The sequence below is a fragment of the Diachasma alloeum genome, unplaced genomic scaffold (assembly GCF_001412515.2).
Source record: "Diachasma alloeum isolate Michigan unplaced genomic scaffold, Dall2.0 Dall_scaffold_00366, whole genome shotgun sequence".
Lineage (NCBI taxonomy): Eukaryota > Metazoa > Arthropoda > Insecta > Hymenoptera > Braconidae > Diachasma > Diachasma alloeum.
In genome coordinates this window covers 936,847-959,778 of record NW_021680505.1, presented here as the reverse complement: position 1 = coordinate 959,778, position 22,932 = coordinate 936,847, and the positions used below count along the sequence as shown (strand labels likewise).

General features: G+C 35.1%; 1 protein-coding gene across 1 annotated transcript in view; it reads left to right on the top strand.

The window, feature by feature from the left end:
• The first annotated feature begins 7,351 nt into the window (after window positions 1-7,351).
• The window catches only part of LOC107041527 (protein expanded), a 47,870-nt gene continuing 32,289 nt past the window's right edge, over window positions 7,352-22,932 (top strand). The window contains exon 1 of the mRNA XM_015262122.1: window positions 7,352-7,463. The gene's annotated coding sequence lies outside the window, so the exon portion shown is untranslated. The remainder of the gene's footprint in view (window positions 7,464-22,932) is intronic.

The following is a 22,932-nucleotide window of genomic DNA, read 5'->3' as shown; positions in this document are numbered from 1 at the left end:
GAAATTCCCAATGCTATTAGACCCTTCAATTTGCAGGGGTGAATTAAACTTTGCCTGAATCACCGAAATTTTCGAAAATTCATCCTTCCAGAGTCCATTATCATGAAACAAAAATGAAGATAGTGATAAGGCGCATAATATTTATGCATGAATTAATGGATTGATTATAATGCAGCGTAATTTAGGTGATAGTGAGGAAAAGATAACAAACAAAATATTTAAAAAATTTCTGCACTTGCATTACAAGGATCCAACCGGACACCTGCCCTGAACCCTGAACCTGTTCAGTTTCAACTGAAGACTTTATTCTCTATCATACTGTATTACAGGAATACAGTAGAGGCTTCGTATAAGATAAGTCTCGGACAGTAGGAGGGTGGAATTCCGGGAATCCCTATACCCCCACTACCCGCGCACATACACGTAGAGAAATGTTCAGTAAAAATTACGGAACTCTCACTTCACTCACCGATTACGGAATCGACTCAGAAAATTTAAGTGACGGTATCGTAATTTTTCACAAGAGATTCAGATAAAAATTAAGGAGTGCTGTGGAAAAATTCCGTGACAGTTCCGTAAAATTTTCTACCACCACATTTCGCTCCGGAATTACGGAAAAAATACGTAATTTTTATTGAATGTTTCTCTCCGTGTAGAGAGTAGAAAGATAGGGATCAGTGAGTTTCAAATAAGATACCTCGCTCGTTGCGCCGGAATTCAATGAAATTTTCATTTTTACTGAATGAATATCGATAACTAATCAATTTATATGTGTTTAATGTTTTGAATTTGTATCACCGGCGTTCCCTTTTCTCTCTAAACATAACCCCGCGTGATAAAATGGCAGCTGATGTTGGGGGATTGTTTGTGGACTCGAGAATAATCACAGACGAAAAAATACGATTTTTCGATGGGAAAAGTGAAAAAAAAATCGATGCATATTTCCATTACTTGAAAAAAGTGGTGTGACCCCACCTTAAGGTCATTAGACTCTCATGATCACTTCGTTCGTCCCTCCCGTCTANTGACTCATGCGATTATAATCCTCGCCTTCGGCTCGGACTGTAAAGTCACTTTCATCAGATGATACTTTTATCGCTTAATGACATAATAGTACATTATGTCATTAAGCGATAAAAGTAATTCATTATTATTCTCATTCATTATTATCATTCATCGGGTCATTCATTATTATTCTTAATGACATAATGTACTATTTCGTCATATCTGCCCGGAAAGTTCGATTTTCCTCCCCGAATGACGCCCAGCTAACAATATGCCCGTAAATTTCCGAATATTTATCAGTCTTGCTGGGGACTTTTAGATGGTATCCGTAAAAATTGTTCACGGGCGGGAGGAAAATGGCTCATTTTATTTCTCGGATTTCTGTTGTTTTCGACGATCCGCGGATTGACAGAACTCACGTTCCTCCCTGCAGTTGGGCACAAGAAATCTAACTATATCGTGCAGTTATGACCAAAAATAGTAGGTGCACCTAGGAAGGAAAACAAAACATCAAAACGACCAAAGATTCTCATTCCCAAGAGTTGAATTAAATCAGTAGCGAAGTCGAGGCGCTACTCACTCCCGAAGTTATGGCACCACTCTGTGATGAAGTCAATCTGAAGTCACGTTGAAATCATGTGAATTCATTGAAGTTATCGAAATCACCGAAGTCACGCGATTTCAACCCTCTGAAATCATTTCTGTAATCATGCCGAGGTCTTGAAGTCGCGTCGAAGTCATGAAATCACATCGAAGTCATTTGAAATCAATTAAATTAACCGGCGTACCGTACTATGGCTAACGTACCGCGTTGACGTACGTAGTAAATAATATTTTTACTTTTGTTAGTGAGCAGGATTCTTACACTGAATGCAAGAGGTATCGTACTCCTTAGTAAGTTCTGTGACATTGGTACATTTTGGATGAGTTTGAATTGTTTGAAATCCGAGCCAATGACTGTTCACGGCTACATCGATATAAAACAATACAGAAAGACAATTTCCCCTCCACTGATATGTGAGACTGGCGATTTAAAGCTCCATGGAAGCATTTTTGATAAAGTTGAAAAATATTTTTGAAAAAATACAGTTGATACGTTAAATAATTAATCTGTAAAATACTTTATGTATCACTTTTCAAATATAAAGGTTGGAAATTAATTTTTAATCGTTTTTTATGTGTAAAAATTCGAGATTCTCCAGTTCTTGTTCCATGCTTTGAAATAAGAACAAGTTGCACTAAATCCTATTGTAAAATAAGCAGACTTCGAAAACTGTAACCGCCCCGTTCTGCCCCGTTCCCTCTCGTTCCTTGAGTTTTATTAATCGTGATTTGAATGACTACATTGCCTCTGAAATCATTCATTTCGAATCTATGAGATCATTCGAAGTCAACTGCCGTCACGAAGTCATGTCACGAGCCACTTGAAGTCATTGATTTCATTTTTTCCCGAAATCACCGAAGTCAAACTCGAATCAACACTGAAATCAACCCCGAAATCACGTGAAGTCGACTTCATTTCGAAGTCATGGTGTCACTCAATCAGGGAGTGAGTAGCTCCTCGAGCGAAGTGGTAAAACGGTTCAAGTCGACTTATCTCTCAGTTGAATTCTTGAGTAATATTTCCGAAACTAAGGGAGATAGCGAAATTTTCGTAATTACATTTATTGTAGCTCTTAATGGGCTCTACAAAAAAAGGTTATAACAAAAATTTTACTATCTCCCTTAGATCCCAAGATATTCATTGAAACCTGCCCAATAGTCAAAATTAACTTGTTTTACCACTTCGCTACTGAAATGCATTCACCATTTAAACCAAGAATTCCTAATTTTCTTCCTGAATATCGATATTCTTGATACTCCTAGAACTGATATATATTTTCATTGAATATAAAATACTCTCGACGAAAGGAGAGAAGAAAATTCTTCTTTCGACACATGAACAAAAATTTTTTGAATCAAGATTATTTCATCCTAGACAAGAAAAAGAAAAAACTGGATTCGAGACTTTCAAAAATTTCAATTCAACNTGATCACTTCGTTCGTCCCTCCCGTCTAACCCTTAACACGGGCCATAGGTATCTTATAAGAAGCCCATAGAACAAACATTCGGGAGGCGATAAAAGTGCCGAGAGTAGGGGTAGGTCTCGACGCTCGGACCGCGACGTATCTTACAGAGAGGTATCTTATACGAAGCCTCTACTGTATTTTCATTGGTTCGTGTATCGCACATGTTGCTAATAACTTCTGCGTACTAGAACGGATGCGCGCGCTGATCTATCACCTCATTTACTGGTGAGAAGCTTCCTTTTCTTCATTGAAATTTCAAATGTATTGACTTTCATATACTTATAAATGCTTTATAAAGATAGATGATACCTACACAAAAAACTCGATTAATGATAAAAACCACTGATAAATGAAAAATTAATGAATAATTTTTTATCTTTGATCGATTCTCTGTCACTTTTCAATCCGATAAATCCCCGTAATTGTTGAAAAATAAGGGAAGTGCGATGAAAAATTTTTTTTAGCTCATAGGATGCCAAACCCTCGCCTTCGAGGGTTTGGCATCCTATGAAAATCATGTTTTCCCCGCCCGAGGTGCACATGTTATTTTATGTCACTAGGCCTTGCTTCGCGTGGTTCGATTGCGGTTTTCGGGCCTAATCCTATCGTAAAAGGAGAAAGGAAATCGATCTCGAAATATCTGAAAACTCTCGAATAAGCATAAGCGTAAGACTGAAACCGAAGCGCCACTACGTGAGGAAATGAGAAGGCGCGTGCGTAGCACGCGCGGCCGATCTCATGACATAAAACATTGTATGTCACACGGCGATATAAGTATTATCTCCCGAGTCGTGTTTTTCAACTCCATTCTAGCCTCATAGTGAGTTTCAAACTGAGGTCGATGAGGCTGAAATGCGCCCTATGGGTCGGGGAAAGACATTGGATTTTTACTCTCAAATAGACCTGGAAATGGTAGTTATTTCCCTTTTATCAGTCAAGAGGTCTGAATGAGAAAGTCCCTAGAAACTCAACAGAACCTCTTAGGTCTCAAACCTCATCATTTGGATGGCCCTCAATCTGGCCTCATAATGTCGTCAATGATCTTTATAAACAATTTTGTTTTTATTTGGTGANCACTGAATGCAAGAGGTATCGTACTCCTTAGTAAGTTCTGTGACATTGGTACATTTTGGATGAGTTTGAATTGTTTGAAATCCGAGCCAATGACTGTTCACGGCTACATCGATATAAAACAATACAGAAAGACAATTTCCCCTCCACTGATATGTGAGACTGGCGATTTAAAGCTCCATGGAAGCATTTTTGATAAAGTTGAAAAATATTTTTGAAAAAATACAGTTGATACGTTAAATAATTAATCTGTAAAATACTTTATGTATCACTTTTCAAATATAAAGGTTGGAAATTAATTTTTAATCGTTTTTTATGTGTAAAAATTCGAGATTCTCCAGTTCTTGTTCCATGCTTTGAAATAAGAACAAGTTGCACTAAATCCTATTGTAAAATAAGCAGACTTCGAAAACTGTAACCGCCCCGTTCTGCCCCGTTCCCTCTCGTTCCTTGAGTTTTATTAATCGTGATTTGAATGACTACATTGCCTCTGAAATCATTCATTTCGAATCTATGAGATCATTCGAAGTCAACTGCCGTCACGAAGTCATGTCACGAGCCACTTGAAGTCATTGATTTCATTTTTTCCCGAAATCACCGAAGTCAAACTCGAATCAACACTGAAATCAACCCCGAAATCACGTGAAGTCGACTTCATTTCGAAGTCATGGTGTCACTCAATCAGGGAGTGAGTAGCTCCTCGAGCGAAGTGGTAAAACGGTTCAAGTCGACTTATCTCTCAGTTGAATTCTTGAGTAATATTTCCGAAACTAAGGGAGATAGCGAAATTTTCGTAATTACATTTATTGTAGCTCTTAATGGGCTCTACAAAAAAAGGTTATAACAAAAATTTTACTATCTCCCTTAGATCCCAAGATATTCATTGAAACCTGCCCAATAGTCAAAATTAACTTGTTTTACCACTTCGCTACTGAAATGCATTCACCATTTAAACCAAGAATTCCTAATTTTCTTCCTGAATATCGATATTCTTGATACTCCTAGAACTGATATATATTTTCATTGAATATAAAATACTCTCGACGAAAGGAGAGAAGAAAATTCTTCTTTCGACACATGAACAAAAATTTTTTGAATCAAGATTATTTCATCCTAGACAAGAAAAAGAAAAAACTGGATTCGAGACTTTCAAAAATTTCAATTCAACCGCTAAAGATTCTCATCCCAAGAGATTCTCGATCCCAGAACATTTATTTCGTCCTCTGGAATTCCCCTTTATTTATAATATTTTTCACCCCGAATAACTTCCCACTATTCTCTCCCTCAATTAAATCCCCATCAATCGTGCCACCCTTCTCCCCAGCCACCATAACTATCGAGATGATAAATTCTGATGAAGTTACATTAATAGCCATGTACACACATTCATTATTTGAACCCAGAATTCTTGGCTTCCTTCGTAAATATCGATATTCTCGATATTCCGAGAATACCTACATATTTTTCATTGAATATAAAATACTCTCGAAAAAACGAATGAGGAAAGTTCTTCTTTCCACACATAAACAAAAAATTCTTGAACCAATATTATTTCGCTCCAGTCAAAAATTCTTATTTCAGTCTTGCGATAATATTTTCGTCACGATAATTTTCAAGAAAAAGTCAAAACTGGATTCGAACTTTTCAAAAATTTCAATTCAACGATCAAAGATTCTCATCTCAAGAAATTTTCAATCCCAGAACATTGATTTTTCCTCTGGAATTACTCTTTATTTATAATATTTTTCACCACCAATGGCTTCTCTACCATTCCCTCCCTACCCATCATGAACAAGAAATTCTTGAATCAAGATTATTTCGCCCCAGTCAAGAATTCTCATTTCATAGCCCCTCGATAACATTCTCGTCACGATAATTTTCCAGAAAAACAAAAAACTGGGCTCGACATTTCCAAAAATTTCAATTCGACGATTAAAGATTCTCATCTCAAGAAATTTTCAATCCCAGAACATTGATTTTTTCCTCGGAATTACTCTTTATTTATAATATTCATAAATGAAGAGTAAAATAAATATTAAATATTTTATTTATAATATTCTGGCTTCTCTACCATTCCCTCCCTACCCATCATGAACAAGAAATTCTTGAATCAGGATTATTTCGCCCCAGCCAAGAATTCTCATTTCATAGCCCCTCGATAACATTCTCGTCACGATAATTTTCCAAAAAAACAAAAAACTGGGTTCGACATTTCCAAAAATTTCAATTCAACGATCAAAGATTCTCATCTCAAGAAATTTTCAATCCCAGAACATTGATTTTTCCGCTGGAATTTCCCTTTAAGGGGAAACGGAACCCCTTTGTCTGTATGAACTTTTAGAATTGTGTTTTCTCCTTCAATTATTAATATTTATCTATGAAACTACTTTATCGACTCGATCATTGCATTATTGAGTCAATGAAGTAGTTTCATAAATATAAAATAATAATTGCAGGAGAAAACACAATTCTAAAAATTCATATAAACACAGGGGTTCCGTTCCACCTTAATCATAATATTTTTCACCCCCAACAGTTTCCCTACAATTCCCTCCCGTCCCCCCAAAACAATCCCTCAATTAAATCGCTATCAATCGCCCCAGCCTCCGCCCCAGCCACCAAAACTATCGAGATGATAAATTTTGATGGAGTCACGTCTATAGGTATGTACATGCATTCCATCCCACCATCGATTTCTCGATCTCCCACATTCCCGTGTGGCTATTGGTGCAAGTGAGAGATCCCCGCATTCGACAGAGTCCAACACTCGAGGGGGCTAACCCTCCCTCCTCCATGGACTGCAGTCACTCGCCGGCCGCCGGTGGAGAACGTTTGAAAATCCGTCTGTCCTGTACCTGCAACACCACCACAATACTTCACACGAATCACCTCCACCTGCATCATCAATGATCAGAAACAGTTTCAAGTGCTCAATCAATTGATCTCCACAAGCCAAATGCAATGCGTCTGGCTTTTAAACGCAAGTAGATCACAAAAAAATTAAAAAAATAACCAGTGAAACGTAAAACGCGCCAGTCGCCGAGGAGCCGTGGTGAGCTCTCATTCCTTTGCTCCTTCGGGTTGAGTTGAGAACGGCTCGAAACGGCGTTTCAGTGCTGGCGAAACATCGAGAAGAATTCAATATTTGCGAGAGAATTTTTTCTTCAACTCCAGTGATTGTGATTTTTTAGTGTGCAATTTTATTTCGAGTGAATTATTCATCATTTTGTGAATTCCATTGGATTACAATTTGCACGGGATGCCTCCGGTATTCACGAGATAATTCAAATCTCGGTGATCACGAGAAAAGATTAAAGGTAATTAAAACCCGCAGAATTTATTAATTATATTTTTCCATTTATTGCAATTTGTTGCAATTAATTTTGAATTTATCATCTTGTAAACCGAAAAAATTGAAATTTCGGGGATTGAACATTCGTTTCCGATTTTTTTTAGATTTTGTAATTTGTGGCGCGTGATGTTGAGTACGGGGTGGGGGTAAAATTCTTGGAACAGTGGGAAAACAAATATTTTTGAAATTCCCCCGGGTATTTAGCACGCAATATCGGCGTTAGTGGAAAAGAGACAGTGAAAGGAACGAAAAGGGACGCCTCGCGCGCATTCCAACAGTTACTGAGCCAGTGCGCATGCGCAGTAGATGAGTTAAAACATCGGAGAGTCTCACTCGGATTCTACTGGTATGAGACGCTCTCCGCGTGGCTGAAAATCATATCAAAGAATTTTATCGATACTGGTTTAATCTCCAATGACTATCGAAAATGTTTTTTTTTCGCTATTTATGTCAAAAGAGAAATTTCTCGAGTATGAGTTTATCGGGCTTTTGGGGACGTTATTAGATTTTTATTATCATCGAAATGCATTTTTAGGTGGGAATATTGGTGTTGGAGGAACTTGGCATTTTCGCATTCTTTTATTCTGTTGTCAAATCTTGACAAACAACTGGATGACGGATTTTGTGGAGACTATTTTGAAAATATCGAGAAATTTATTGGGATGTGAGAAAAATTAGTATTTTTTCAAGTTTATGATTCATGTTTTTATCTGAAGACAAATCTGTTATTTTTGTAATTATGAGGAGATGAAACCCGAAAGGTATACACATTTATTTTTCAAATACATTTAAAAATCATTTTGACTGAAATTTCCGGTTAATTTTTTGGAAACTTTTATCAGGTGACATTTGGATTAAACTTCCAAGCATTTTCCCCATTGAAAATTTACAATTTGATTAGAAAGTAAATGGATACTGTTAATTCCAGTTCAGTTAGTCCCTGGGAATAAAGAAAAATGAGGAAAATTTAGAATCTATCGTTGAATTTTTTATTATGAATTTATCGGGCTTTTAGAGATGTTATTAAATTTTTATCATCATCGAAATGCATTTTTACGTGGGAATATTGGTGGTGGAGGAACTTGGCATTTCCGCATTCTTTTATTCTGTTGTCAAATCTTGACAAACAACTGGATGGCGGATTTTGTGGAGACTATTTTGAAAATATCGAGAAATTTATTGGGATTTGAGAAAAATGTTGATTAGTATTTTTTCAAGTTTATGATTCATGTTTTTATCTGAAGACAAATCTGTTATTTTTGTAATTATGAGGAGATGAAACCCGAAAGGTATACACATTTATTTTTCAAATACATTTAAAAATCATTTTGACTGAAATTTCCGGTTAATTTTTTGGAAACTTTTATCAGGTGACATTTGGATTAAACTTCCAAGCATTTTCCCCATTGAAAATTTACAATTTGATTAGAAAGTAAATGGATACTGTTAATTCCAGTTCAGTTAGTCCCTGGGAATAAAGAAAAATGAGGAAAATTTAGAATCTATCGTTGAATTTTTTATTATGAATTTATCGGGCTTTTAGAGATGTTATTAAATTTTTATCATCATCGAAATGCATTTTTACGTGGGAATATTGGTGGTGGAGGAACTTGGCATTTCCGCATTCTTTTATTCTGTTGTCAAATCTTGACAAACAACTGGATGGCGGATTTTGTGGAGACTATTTTGAAAATATCGAGAAATTTATTGGGATTTGAGAAAAATGTTGATTAGTATTTTTTCAAGTTTATGATTCATGTTTTTATCTGAAGACAAATCTGTTATTTTTGTAATTATGAGGAGATGAAACCCGAAGGGTATATACATTTATTTTTCAAATACATTTAAAAATAATTTTGACTGAAATTTCCGGTTAATTTTTTGGAAACTTTTATCAGGTGACATTTGGATTAAACTTCCAAGCATTTTCCCCATTGAAAATTTACAATTTGATTAGAAAGTAAATGGATACTGTTAATTCCAGTTCAGTTAGTCCCTGGGAATAAAGAAAAATGAGGAAAATTTAGAATCTATCGTTGAATTTTTTATTATGAATTTATCGGGCTTTTAGAGATGTTATTAAATTTTTATCATCATCGAAATGCATTTTTACGTGGGAATATTGGTGGTGGAGGAACTTGGCATTTCCGCATTCTTTTATTCTGTTGTCAAATCTTGACAAACAACTGGATGGCGGATTTTGTGGAGACTATTTTGAAAATATTGACAAATTTATTGGGATTTGAGAGAAATGTTGAGTAGCATTCTTTTAAGTTTATGATTCAGTCAGTTAAATTGTTCTATGGAAGTAAATATAAAATAGGAAAAATATTCTTGAATTTTCGATTACGCATTTATCGGGTTTTGGGGAAATTATTAGATTTTTCTCATCATAAAAATCTTTTTCTAGGTGGGAAGATTGTTGTTGGAGGAACTTGTTAGCATTTCCACATTCTTTGATTCTGTTGTCGAATGGTGAAAAACAAGTGTGTGTCAGAATTTGTGGAGAAGATTTTGCAAATATCGGTAAAAATTTGTTGGGATTTGAGAAAAGTGTTGAGAAACATTTTTTCAAATTTGTGAGGTTTTTTATGAGAAAATTCAAATTTCAAATTTCAAATTTCAAATTTGTGAGATTTTTTATGAGAAAGATCATTTGGTGTTTTTATCTGAAGACAAATCCTTTATTTTTGCGTTATAAGTTTCATTATGAGGAGATGTTGTTATTCCTTACTGGTTATATCCCTTTTATAAAAAGGAAACTACCAAATTATGAGGAGATGAAGCTCCAAATTTCTACAGATATATTTTTCGGATACATTAAAAAAAAATTTGGCTGAAATTTTGGGTGAAACTTCCAATAAATTTTTTGGAAACTTGAATCAAGTGACAGTTACACTAAAATTTTTCAAAATTTCGTCATTGGAAATGCACAGGCTGATGGAAAAATGAATAGCTATTGGGAATTTCAATTCAATGCTTCTACAGCAATTAATAGAAATAAGAAAAATTGAGGAAAACATATTCTTAAATTTTTTATTTTGAATTTACCGGGCTTTTGGGGACGTTATGAGATTTTTCTTATCGTCGAAATGCATTTTTCGATGGGAAAATTGATATTGGAGGAACTTGCTGGCATTTCCGCATTCTTTGATTCTGTTGTCGAATGGTGAAAAACAGGTGGATGTGAGAATTTGTACAGATTATTTTGAAAATATCGACAAACTTGTTGGCATTTGCGAAAAATGTTAAGTCGCAATCTTTTAAACTTATGATTGACGTTTTTATCTGAAGATAAATCCTTTATTTTTCTGATTATGAGGAGACGAAACTCAGAATTTATCCGGATTTATTTTTCTGATCCATTTAAAAGTAATTTTGGCTGAAAGTTCCAGTAATGTTTTTGGAAACTTTTATCAAGTGACATTCACAATGTGATAGGAAAATAAATGAATACTGTGAATTCCAGTTTAATTATTCCATAGAAATTAATAGAAATAAGGAAAATTGAGGAAAATATATTCTTGACTTTCGATTACGAATTTATCGGGCTTTTGGGGAATTTATTAGATTTTTCTTATCGAAATGTATTTTTAGGTGGAAAAATTGTTGTCGGAGGAACTTGTTAGCGTTTCCGCATTCTTCCCCGAGAGAAATATCAAGAATTTTTTATGGTTCATGAAATTCTCAATCGAAAATGTCATTTGATGTTTACTTGTGAATGTCTCTTCCACAAGGATAACTGGCACGTTTTTATAATCATTCCAAAATGGATTACCAAATTCAAACCAATTATTTCAGACGAATTTGGAACTTATAAGCTTAGAGAAAAATGAATAAGCTAATTTTTTTGTAGTTCATAATGATGTCTACAATAAAAAACTCAGGTGCTTTCCCCTGAAGCATATTTTCGAAAGATATTTGCGGTCAAGATATTTTATAGTATGCGGTAAGATATTTTATGGTTAATAATTTTCTATGACAACTCGTTGATGTGAATAAGCCATCATTTATGGCGTTTTTGACAAATTAGTTGATTTATTGATTATTCAATGAGTTTTATATTTTCGGATTCACACGAACGGGTCAACTTTGTGTTTAAATGTAATCATGAGATTTTCGACTATTATTATTCTGAATTCCCAATCTATTTGGAGTTCGATTCATTGTTATGCTCAATTTATTCATGACAACTTACTTGCGTTTCATTTATTATGTTTAAATTTACAATTTAATTGAATTGAAAATGCAAATTGTCATTGAAATATCTGTCTACTTCAAATGAAAAAACTATTATTATTTTATTGATTCCTCTCTTTGGTGTTACAAACGTTTTCTTTGTTTTACACATATGTATGTTTCCTCCTCTCCTTAATGACTAGATTCACATGAAAAAACTAAATTTTTTGCAATTTTCTGACAACCTGGAAAATTCGGATATTTTTTTCGCGTAAAATTGAAACTTTTTATCTTTTTTCTTCTAAACCTTTTTCGTCCCGAGATGTTATAGTCTTCCAAAATGTTTAAATCTACCGAATTAATCAGCTCAAAAAAAAAAAAATTATGGAATTTTGATCAAAATCCATCGAAAAGATTGTAAAAGAAATTTAGAGTGGCTATCCTATCATTCTCAATTGCCCAGAAAAAATTCTCATCTCACGCAAATGAATTTCCAATCTCACCTGATTTCTAAAGTCCCTCGAACCCAACTCATCGTTCTCCCCCTAATGGCAATTAAAATAATTGAATATAAGTTCGAAGGTTCATCCTTTATGGTGTTTTTTTTTCAATGAGATTTCCATTTTCAGATTCACATAAAAATGTCAATTTTGAGAGTCATGAAATTTTAGGCCATTACTGTTCTGAATTTCCAATCTATTTAAAACCAAATGAATTTCCAATTTCACCTGATTTCTAAAATCCCTCGAACCCAACTCATCATTCTCCTCCTAATGGCAATTCAAATTGAATATAAGTTCCAAGGTTCATCCTTTCTGGTGTTTTTTTTTTCAATGAGATTTCCATTTTCAGATCCACACAAAAATGTCAATTTTGGGAGGCATCAAATTTTAGGGCATTACTGTTCTGAATTCCCAATCTATTTGAAAATCGATTTATTTTTACGGGAATTGACGGGATGATAGTGAGTTTGATAGTGCTATATGGAGGTGTAGTGGTTCCCGTCACGTGGGACGGAAATTGACGGGATGATAGTTTTTTTTTTATCAAAAAAAAAACTATCATTATATTTTACTGAAAAGAATTATTATTATTTCAAATAACTGATTTTTCAGTTTTATAACTATAACACTTTATTATTATTACTATCATTATTATTATTATTATTATTATTATTCAGCCTTACAATTGAAAATAAAAGTTGTCATTAAAATCTATATCTGCTTCACATAAAAAAAACGCAATTTCCTTCAATTTTCTCACAATCTGGAAAAGTTACATATTGTTATCGCCTAAAATTGAAGACTTTTCTCACACCGTGTAATTCTTCACAAAAAATTAATCTTTTTTCTTCTAAATCTTTTTCGTCCCGAGATGTTACAGTCTTCCAACAATTTTAAATCTACCGAATTAATCAACTCCAAAAAAACTTAACGGAAATTTCAATCAGAATCCATCGAAAAAATTTAAAAGAAATTCAGAGTGACTATCCTATTATTCTCAATTGCCCAGAAAAAAATTCCCATCTCACGCAAATGAATTTCCAATCTCACCTAATTTCTAAAGCCCCTCAATCTTCCCTCCCCCAACTCATTGTTCTCCCCCTAATGACAGTGAAAATTGAGTACAAGTTCGAAGGTTTAGTTGAGCGTACGTACGTCGGTGTGTTTATAACAGTAAAAGAATAGTGTGCCTGATTGTAAGAGGCCTCGCATCACCGGTCTCTAAAAGGCATAGGCATGAATGTTAATGCGGGCATACACACCATCGGATAACTCCAGCATTACACACACCAGTGGCCTCCACCAGTGATAACTCGATCTCCCTCGATCATCCATTCCTCTCCATCCCCCCCTCTCTCTCTCGCTTAACTCTAAACGAAAGTAGAGATGCGAGTGGAATTCGTGACAGCTCAATTATTTAATTTCAAGATCATAATCCCGCACCGAGAGAAATAAAAGAACATGTTCAAAACAGTATTTTTGATCGGCCGGAGACACTTTTGACCTGCAGAAGCAAATTGCTGATAAAAAAATCAGGTGAAGAATACAGTCCAAGCTTCGTACAAGATACCATAGGGACTGTAGGGAAATCAAATCCCGAGAATTACATATCCCCACTTTACTTGCGCTCAGAGGAGAAAATATTTTGATTTGGTATTCTTCGTACAAGATACTAGACGATTTGCATTTTTCATGATCATTTGAGCACGATTCCTGATGTCAAACACGAATGTTTGATTAGAAGTATTGTTCCTTTTCAAAATAACAATTTAGAAACGTGGAATAAGAAATTGAGACTTTCAAATTGGATTCAATTTTGTTTTGTTTTGTCTATTTATGCATCCTAAAAATGGACGTAAACACATGGTACATTGCATGTAAAAAGATCGATATTTCACCAAGTTTTATGACCAATGCCTTCAATTTTTTTATGAACTGTAACGAGTGCCCAAATGATGTACAATTAATAATATCTCAATTAATATTATTAATTAGTTTATATCTCAATTTGCTCCCACCCAATTCTAGCCCCTTTGTCGAGTATTTTGTACGGATAATACGAAACGAAAAATATGCAAGCCAGAAAGTGTGGGTATCGCTCGGTACGGACTCAGGCCTAGTATCTTGTACGAAAGTATGTTGTACGGAGACTGGATTGTAGTCCTTTTAACCCGTCAGTAGACGCGCTATGATACTTTCTCTCACAAAAATTTTCAAGGTGTAGGAAACATACATTAAAATCGTAAATATTGAAAAGAACAATTTTTATATATCTCAAATAACCATCTCGCTGTCTTCTGGTGCTAGAAAATTTCCTGTAGAATACACCAATAAATCAATAAAAAATATTCTATTGAAATAGATTGAGAGTCGTGAGAGATTCTCTCATCGCACGCCTAAAGTCAGTGGGGAGACGTGTTTCAGTTTTGGGTACGTTGGTCAGTAGTGGGGGACCAGAGCACGACTGGTGAGAAGACCAGAGCACAGGTCTCTCCCTCTATGTAGCGCGCCTGTAACGGGGGAGATTCTCTCATTGTGCGCCTAAAGAGCGGTGGGAGGATCGCGCGCCTTCTGACGGGTTAAGAATTTTTCCTCGAAGAACTGGAATTTGTTTTCCCCTTAACAAAACAAGTGAGAAATTTCTTTCGTCTTCATGTAGTATAGTTATTTTTGAGAATACATTAGTATATGTTTTCGAATGGTTATTTTGCACAAAATTTTCATCTATCGTATATCATTTATCGTTTCATATTATTTTATTCAATTGAATTATATTTGTGAATCAATTGTACTAGACTTCTTGCGGAAATTATTGTATAAATCAAATTCAAGAATGACGCTATTTATGTTATTTTCGCACTTCGATGAAATGGTATGAGAAATTTTTTTTTCATGCATAATTGAATGAATTTGAAATATTATATCCTAGGACCTCTCCGGAAAGAGACATCGAAACAATTTTTTAAGCCATTATTCAATGAATTCAGAATATTTTTTTACTTACCGTAGAACAACCGATTTAAACAAAAATCAAAAAATTAGAATATACACGAAATTTCAATTAATTTTAACTCCTTTGAGACATCCCAGTTATCAAAAACAGATGCTCAAATAAATGTACGGGATTATACCCCTACTCTCCTTCCTTCATACGGTAAAAAGAATCTAATGTCTCAATTATTAAGGTATTCATATGAATTCAAATTATTTTTTCTACACTTGGTGGGATAATTATCGAACCCTACCAGCTTCGGCGTAACCCAGGATTCACGACTCACGTCGAGGACGTAGTGGGTGTTGAATTCCACAAAGGCATGGATGTATAATTTAAAAATTTAATATGTAAAATTATATATAAAATTTAATTGTCGGTAGATGCTACTGCCCTACCAAACATCTTCAAAAGATTTCATCAATTTTGGAAGAGATGCCATAACAGGGGATGCTAAGTGTACGGATCCGTGGAAAATGGAATTTTACGGACAATTGATGAAACAGTATAGGGGAGGGTGTGCCTGTACCGCTCAGCGGGTAATACTGCTCACCCGATTTTCTCCATAACCATCAACTTGAAAATTTCTTTCTGTTCCTGATCATGAAGACTTTGATGATAGAATGTGATTGTCGGAAAAATTTCATTTTATTTACCTCTTTAAATATGAAAAAACACGTAACGAAGTTTTGAAGTCTTTACAGTACAAAATTTGTGGACTTGTAATTAAGGTTTTTGATAGTTTCAAACGCTGAATTCTCACATTAAACTGTGGTTATTCAATTCGTGGTACTTTCACGCGTAATTTGAGACCAATCCGAACTCAAAACTCCACTCATGTCAATAATTATCAACAATTTTGTTGAGGTCGAGCGGAGCGGGTAATACCGATCATAAGATCGGCCACGCAGTTGCTCGACAGCACTCGAGTACAGGTTAGGTTGCGGCGCGAGCGATACACGCAAAACCCTATGAGCGGTATTGGAATCGTGCCGAGCGGTATTACCCGACGGCGGGTAGTACTGCTCAATAGGCTCTCTCTTTTATTTTCAATCAATTTTGTGGATTCTAAGGAGAATTAGGCGTCTACACTTCGAGAATAACGAATTCGATAGTTAAAGAAGTCTCACAAATACGTTTTTTATACTCAAGTTGAAATATAAAATATTAAACTGGCATTTCCCCTTAGGTGGGCGGTACAGGCACACCCTCCCCTATTTCGATACGAGGCGGAATTTTGACGAGTCTGAAGTTGGCGGTCCGAGGCGAAGCCGAGGGCTGCCAATCACACGAGCTAATAAACGAAAAGATTTATCGTTTACTTTTCGTTTACGGGTACGCGAAAAGACACTTTTCGGCACGAGGTGAACGTAGCAGCAGTGTCAAAAACTGCTTTTCCACACTTTCTGCATCATAATGGGTTGATACACCACAAAAAATTTAAAACTTAAACATGAACGATTACAAAGCCTACACTCGGAAGAAAAAACGTTACCATAAAAAAAAATTATTCTCTCGGATCTCCAACTAAAACAAAGAAAGCCAACACCATTCCATCGCTTGAAATTCCTCTCATTTAATCGCCCTGACATATGGAGTCTAGGTTTAGTTTTACGATTCTTCAAATTGCGCAAAAAGACTCGGGAGGAACGGGGAAGCCCTCGTTAAATTAATGACCTATGAAATTGTTGAGGGGCTCTCTCACTGTTACCATCATCCGGAACATTCATTGGACGACCGTGGCTGTAGCGCATTCCGTTGGGGCTTCGATTAGGCCTCACCTAAAGCGATTATGTACGAAAATAGTCAAGTGCATAATAGCGGGAACAATTTTGTATTGTGGCTGGGTTCTCGCTCTGGGGTTTATTCATTTTCTATGTGCCGTTTAAAGGCAGTGATCTACATTGTATGGGTATCTATCACCAACTTTCAAAAACTTTCTTCCACGTTTCCTCAATGGTTCTCTTCATTTTTATGGCATTTCAGCCGGTGGAATTTATTGGAAACTGTTGGGTTTATTAGGTTTTATGGAGGAAGAAATAATTTATGAGTTGCGGGGGGGGGGGGTAGAGGGCGTATTCTATAGGTCTGCAGAACAGGAGGATTAGATAATTTCCAAGGTTTTGTGATTTTCACTCGTTTCAAGATGGCATAATTTTTATGGATATTTTTTTATGCAGCATTAGAAAAAATGAGATGAGATGAGATTAGAATAGACCTGTTCCGTTCGAACAGGTCTATTCTAATAAGCGAAAACAATTTATGGTTTCACTGAAATTCTAAGAATAAATGTGGGATCTCGAAAGCTAATCGATAAAAATCGATAAATTTGGGTTGATTTCTTTTGAAATTTAGTCGACTTTCTAATGGCCCGAGGATGAGCTACTCTCAAATATTTTTTTAGGACATCTGTGGTATTGGAAAAACAGTGAATTTTTATAATTGTTTAGGTGTCGTTTTATGCAAAACAACATTGAATTCGATTTACGGGCGGGGGATACAGTGAAATTTTAATTTTTGGAGTGGGAATATTCACCGCCAAATTATGCTGAATTTTCAATTGATTGAATTGATTGATTCAATCAACTTTCAGGGAAAAAAATTATGAACTTTCAGTAATGAAATTCTTTGAAATTGCAGTGGAACTATCACTTGACAAAAATTCTCGCAATGTATGGAAAGTTTTCGGTAAAAATTTTTCATAATGCATTAAATTTGATTTCGATGGGAAAAAATGATGAAATTCCAAATTTCACCAGAAAATCAAAGCAATTGCAAATATTTGAGCGACAGGATGACGAGAATCTTCCCACACACTTGATTTTCAAACCGAAACATGAATATTCAGTACCAAATTCCTGATTTCTATTCATTTCCATGTAATAATTGGCTTGAAATTGACGATCTCAATTGATTTTTCCATCAAATTCTTAATTTTCAATGACGAAATTCTGCAACATTTCATTGAAACTGCCACTTAATACAGATTTCCCACAAGTCTATCGGCAATTTCAGTCGAAATATTCGAAACAGTGTGAACATATAATAGAATCCTTTCCTATATCCTATATTTTTTTCTATCTATGAAAGACGACACTTTCGTGAAGTTGTTTCATATCGAAATGTATCGAAACTATCTCGCCGCTAATCCTCAATTCTGATTGGTCAATGAGTCGCGTGAAGTTAGCCGCTGAAAAAACCGCGGTATTTTCAAATTCTTTAAGCTCGTACATTTTTTTTTGCGTTATAATTAACCATTTTCTCACATTTATCATAATTGTTTCTTTTTGGATTTTCATTTATCATGTACTTTCCATAAATCTCATTAATTTCAATTGGTTCCATTTATTCATTTCCATGGAATAATTGGCCTGAAATTGACGATCTCAATTGATTTTTCAATCATATTGTGAATTTTCAATGACAGAATTCTTCAAAATCTCGTTGAAACTGTCACTTAATAGAAATTTTCCACAAGTCTATCGGCAATTTCACTCAAAATATCCGCAACAGTGTGTAAATTATCCCCGAAGGAAAGACGATTCTTGTTTTTTTTTTGCATAAAACTGTTGCAGAAAATTTTCCACAAATGCTCGCATGAATAATGAGATACGATACGAGCAGTTGGAGGCCATTGAGCCGAGGCAAACACCCTCCTCATCCTCGTCAACGACCTCCCCAGCTCATAAACACACAAGAGTTCGTCGTTCTTCCCATCACGAAACGCATTTCCGATTTATGAAAATTTATCCATCCCCCCCATGTCCTTCAACTCGGGAAATTTTCACAGCAGAATTTATCATACTATTTTTCCACCGTAATAACCCTCTGGGACTGACTTTATCATTGGTATGGCGCAGCCAGTACAGTCACTGTGGAAAACACTTGGTATTTCGTATTATAGCGTCATAAAGATTGATACTGTGGTCACGTATCTCTGGATGCCAGAGCGTACGAGATGAAGTCGATGATAATCTGGACCGAAAAAAATTTTTTACGCTCCAGAAAAATATCAACCGCTGGATGAGGGTGAGGTGAATTATTTTTCTTTTTTGTTCAGAGAAAAAAAAAGTTGGAAAATTTATTGTTTGGGGATTTTTACGGACGTGACTTTTTTCCTTGATTTCTCATTCTTCATTTTTCTAGGAAAAGAAAAAATTTCAACTGCACATTTTTTTGTCTATCTCGTTTCATTTATATTCATCTTGAAATATTTTTTTAGACAATCGACTTTCTGCATTTGGGATCCATTCCCTACACTAGGACTGAATGATAAATATAATAAAATTTTGTTCCTATATCTTATATTTTTTCGTTTCGTGAAGTTTCGTGAAGTTGTTTCATATCGAAATGTATCGAAACTATCTCGCCGCTCATCTTCAATTCTGATTGGTCAATGAATCGCGTGAAGTTAGTCGCTGAAAAACACGCGGAATTTTCAAATTCTTCAAACTCACAAATCACTTTTTGCGTTATAATTGTCAATTTCCTCATGTTTATCATGCGCAAAATTGATTAATTGTTCTTTTTTTGGATTTTCATTCATCATGTACTTTCATAAAGCTCATTAATTTCAATTCTTTCCATTTTCCTTTTTTCGCGAATGACATAAATTTCTCTTCTATTTTTGGTTTTGCCTTCGACGTAGCTTCTAAAATCTAAGAAACCGAGAAAATTCCTGGCTTCTTAGAAAATTCTAGGAAAACGTCTGTTTTTTTTTTCATTCATGAAAAATTCAGAAAATTGAATCACTTTTCCAGAAAATCGATTCAAACCTTTTTTCTCATTTTTCAACAATTACGAGTATTGATCGGGTCACTTTGAAAAGTGAAAGGAAATCGATCAAAGATTCAAAATTATTCATTAATCTTTCACTTATCATTCGTCTTTATCATTGATTCAATTTTGTGTGCATGAAATTGAATACATGTGAAATTTGAATGAAGAAAAGGAAACTTACAAGAAAATGAGGTGATAAATCGACGCGCGTGTCTTGCCAGTATTAATAATTAATTGCAAATCAGAAATTTTCGAGATAAATTCATTGCTCATGACGTCACAACAGCTAGTCGGTAGTTCTCTATTGGCTAAGAATAAAAAGTGGAAGGAGTCAGGATTGTGATGCGACGATGCGCGCGCTCACGCTTGGTTAAGTTTAGTTAGCGTGAATACGTTCTATGATTGGTTCAGCGCTTGTCAACCCCGTGACATCAATATCACGTGCACCTGCAAATTTCCAAAATCAATCACAAATCAATCACTGACCAATTGCCCGAGCACTTTCGAATGAAATTTTTTTTATCGAAGTCATGATCTGTAGATCATGACTTCGATAAAAAAAATTGAGAAAAATTTACGAGTTTCCTATTGAAATAAAAAAACCGAAACGACCAGTTGAAATTTAATAACAGATCTGATGGATTGACGCTGCGATTGCGCAATCGAATGGAATTTCATCATTACTTAACAGCAAGCGAAAGAAAAAAAAGTGATTTGGAAAAAATATTGAGATTGTCAATAACATCCCACGTGTCTGACGACTGGATTATTTGACGTAGAATAATCGAAGGGAGTTGGGTAGAATTTCAAGGTTTCCACTTCATCCACTCTCAATATTAATAATGCCCCATCGCCCCCGCTCTCCCTCTCGCGCGCTCTTTCTCTCTCGCTATAATTTTTAGTTGAGCCATTCTCGATCCCTTTCTGGCTCGCAAACGATTCCTCGTATTACAGCAGGCCTCAAAGACGAGGAATGCGGGCGTCCTTCGTACACTCCACCGTGAGCAGAGTCCACCCGATGAGCCAGTTAAGTAGCGCACCTCTTGTGTATACTCTCACACACCCACCCGAAAAATAAAGTTATCCGATTACTCCATTATTTTGAGGGTTATTATTGGTTTTTTCCTCGGCTGATCGATGAATTTTCGGGAATTATGGGGAGGCGAGAAGGACATCTGACGGCTGGGATTGGGAGTTCAATTTATGATGGAAGTAATTCTGATTTTTTGGTGGTGTTATACGCAAAGAAAATTGCGAGAATTCTGCGATGATTTTTCAAACGTTATCTCGAATCCGCGGGGGATCGTTCAAATGAGATGAACAATCGTTTCCACTGCTGAATTCGTGGTGGAAAAAATGCTAGAAAAATTACTGTGCTCGCAACGTTTCGTCGGTAACGTTTTCTCGTTAACGTTTTCTCAGACTTTTTCCGAAGAATTGAATAGGTTTTACGTGACTTTTTGCACAGGAATAGTAGATTTTGTCATAAGGCCGATAAAAGGATTTTCTAACTCATTTCTTCACACACGGAGAAATAAATCAGAGAAAAAAAAACAAGTGGGAAACTGCTCTTGTATTGGATATAGTATAGTTATTTTTGCTAATAAATTAGCAATATGCTTTCGAATGGTTATTTTGCACATCATTTCCTTCTGTCATGTATAATTCGTTATTTCATTTCAATAACTTGAAGAAGATTTCCTTTTACATAATTTTGTCAGATTTTCAACTGATTGTTAGTTGAATGTTATCAGCATCATTATTCTTATTATCACTTTTCTTCTATACAACCGATTGTTTTTTTTTACAGTTCTGTCTCTCCCCTCAGCCCTTCGACAAAATGTTAACAGAAAAATTTTATTTACACATTCTTCAATGAATTTGAAACATCACATTTGAAGAAACTATCAGAAAGCTCACTTTCAGGGAAATTCGTGAAAAATTCAAAATTTTCAACAATCATAAAAATCAAATCAACCAATATAGCTATCGTAATCATCTTTCAACTTCGACTCAATGGCATTAAAACAAACATTTTAAGCTATGATTGAATTCATTGAAGCATGATATTCAAAGATATCCCCGGAATCCTGATTTTTTAAAAATACCAAATTTTTGAAAATTTTCGAATAAATCAAAATAACGATTTTTGCTATCGCCTCTACCTTCGAACTCGGTCGAAGGGACATCCAAACAAATTTTTTAAGCCGTCATTCAATCAACCAAGAACATTTTTTTTAGTTATCGCGGGACAAACGATTTTGGAAAAAATTCCAAAATCAAAAAAGTAATCGATGAATTGAATTTTAATTAATGGCGATCGATAGGGCTCAATAGTACCTACATTTGAAAAAACAGATTCAATTCCATCCATTCATTAACGAACAATGGAAAAAAAATTTACCATACACATACGTACGGACACGGTCTAAAAATTGCATTTTCGGACTTTTTGGATCATAATGGGTCGATAGAGCACAAAAAATTCACAACTTAAATTTGAACAATTACAATGCTTCCATTCGGAAGCAAAAAGTAAAAAAAACGAGTGAACCGAAAAAATTTAATTTTTCTATGATCTAATTGAGAAAATCGAAAAAACTACCTAGTTTTATCCTACAGAATCTAACGAACATATTGAAAAACGAAAAGTTTAAATCGGATGAAAATTGTGGTGCGAGGAGTATTTCAAAGCCAAAAACACCAAAGACGAGGTTTTCGCCTAACGTACGGGGTAAAATGAATTGGGTAGGGAATTTTTCTCACTTTTTTGGGCACCCCATCATATATCAAGAGCCGTTCAATAGTTATTATTTTCATCAACAGAGACTTTCAAATTTCATCAGGGTCCCCCCTTAACATTCATTTATCTCTTCTTTCCCCCAAAAATTTTCCCTGTTCCTCATAAATAATTGCGATACCTCTAATTTCAATGTTTCTCGTATACACTGAGCGTACACAGCATTACGTTAACGTTGTCT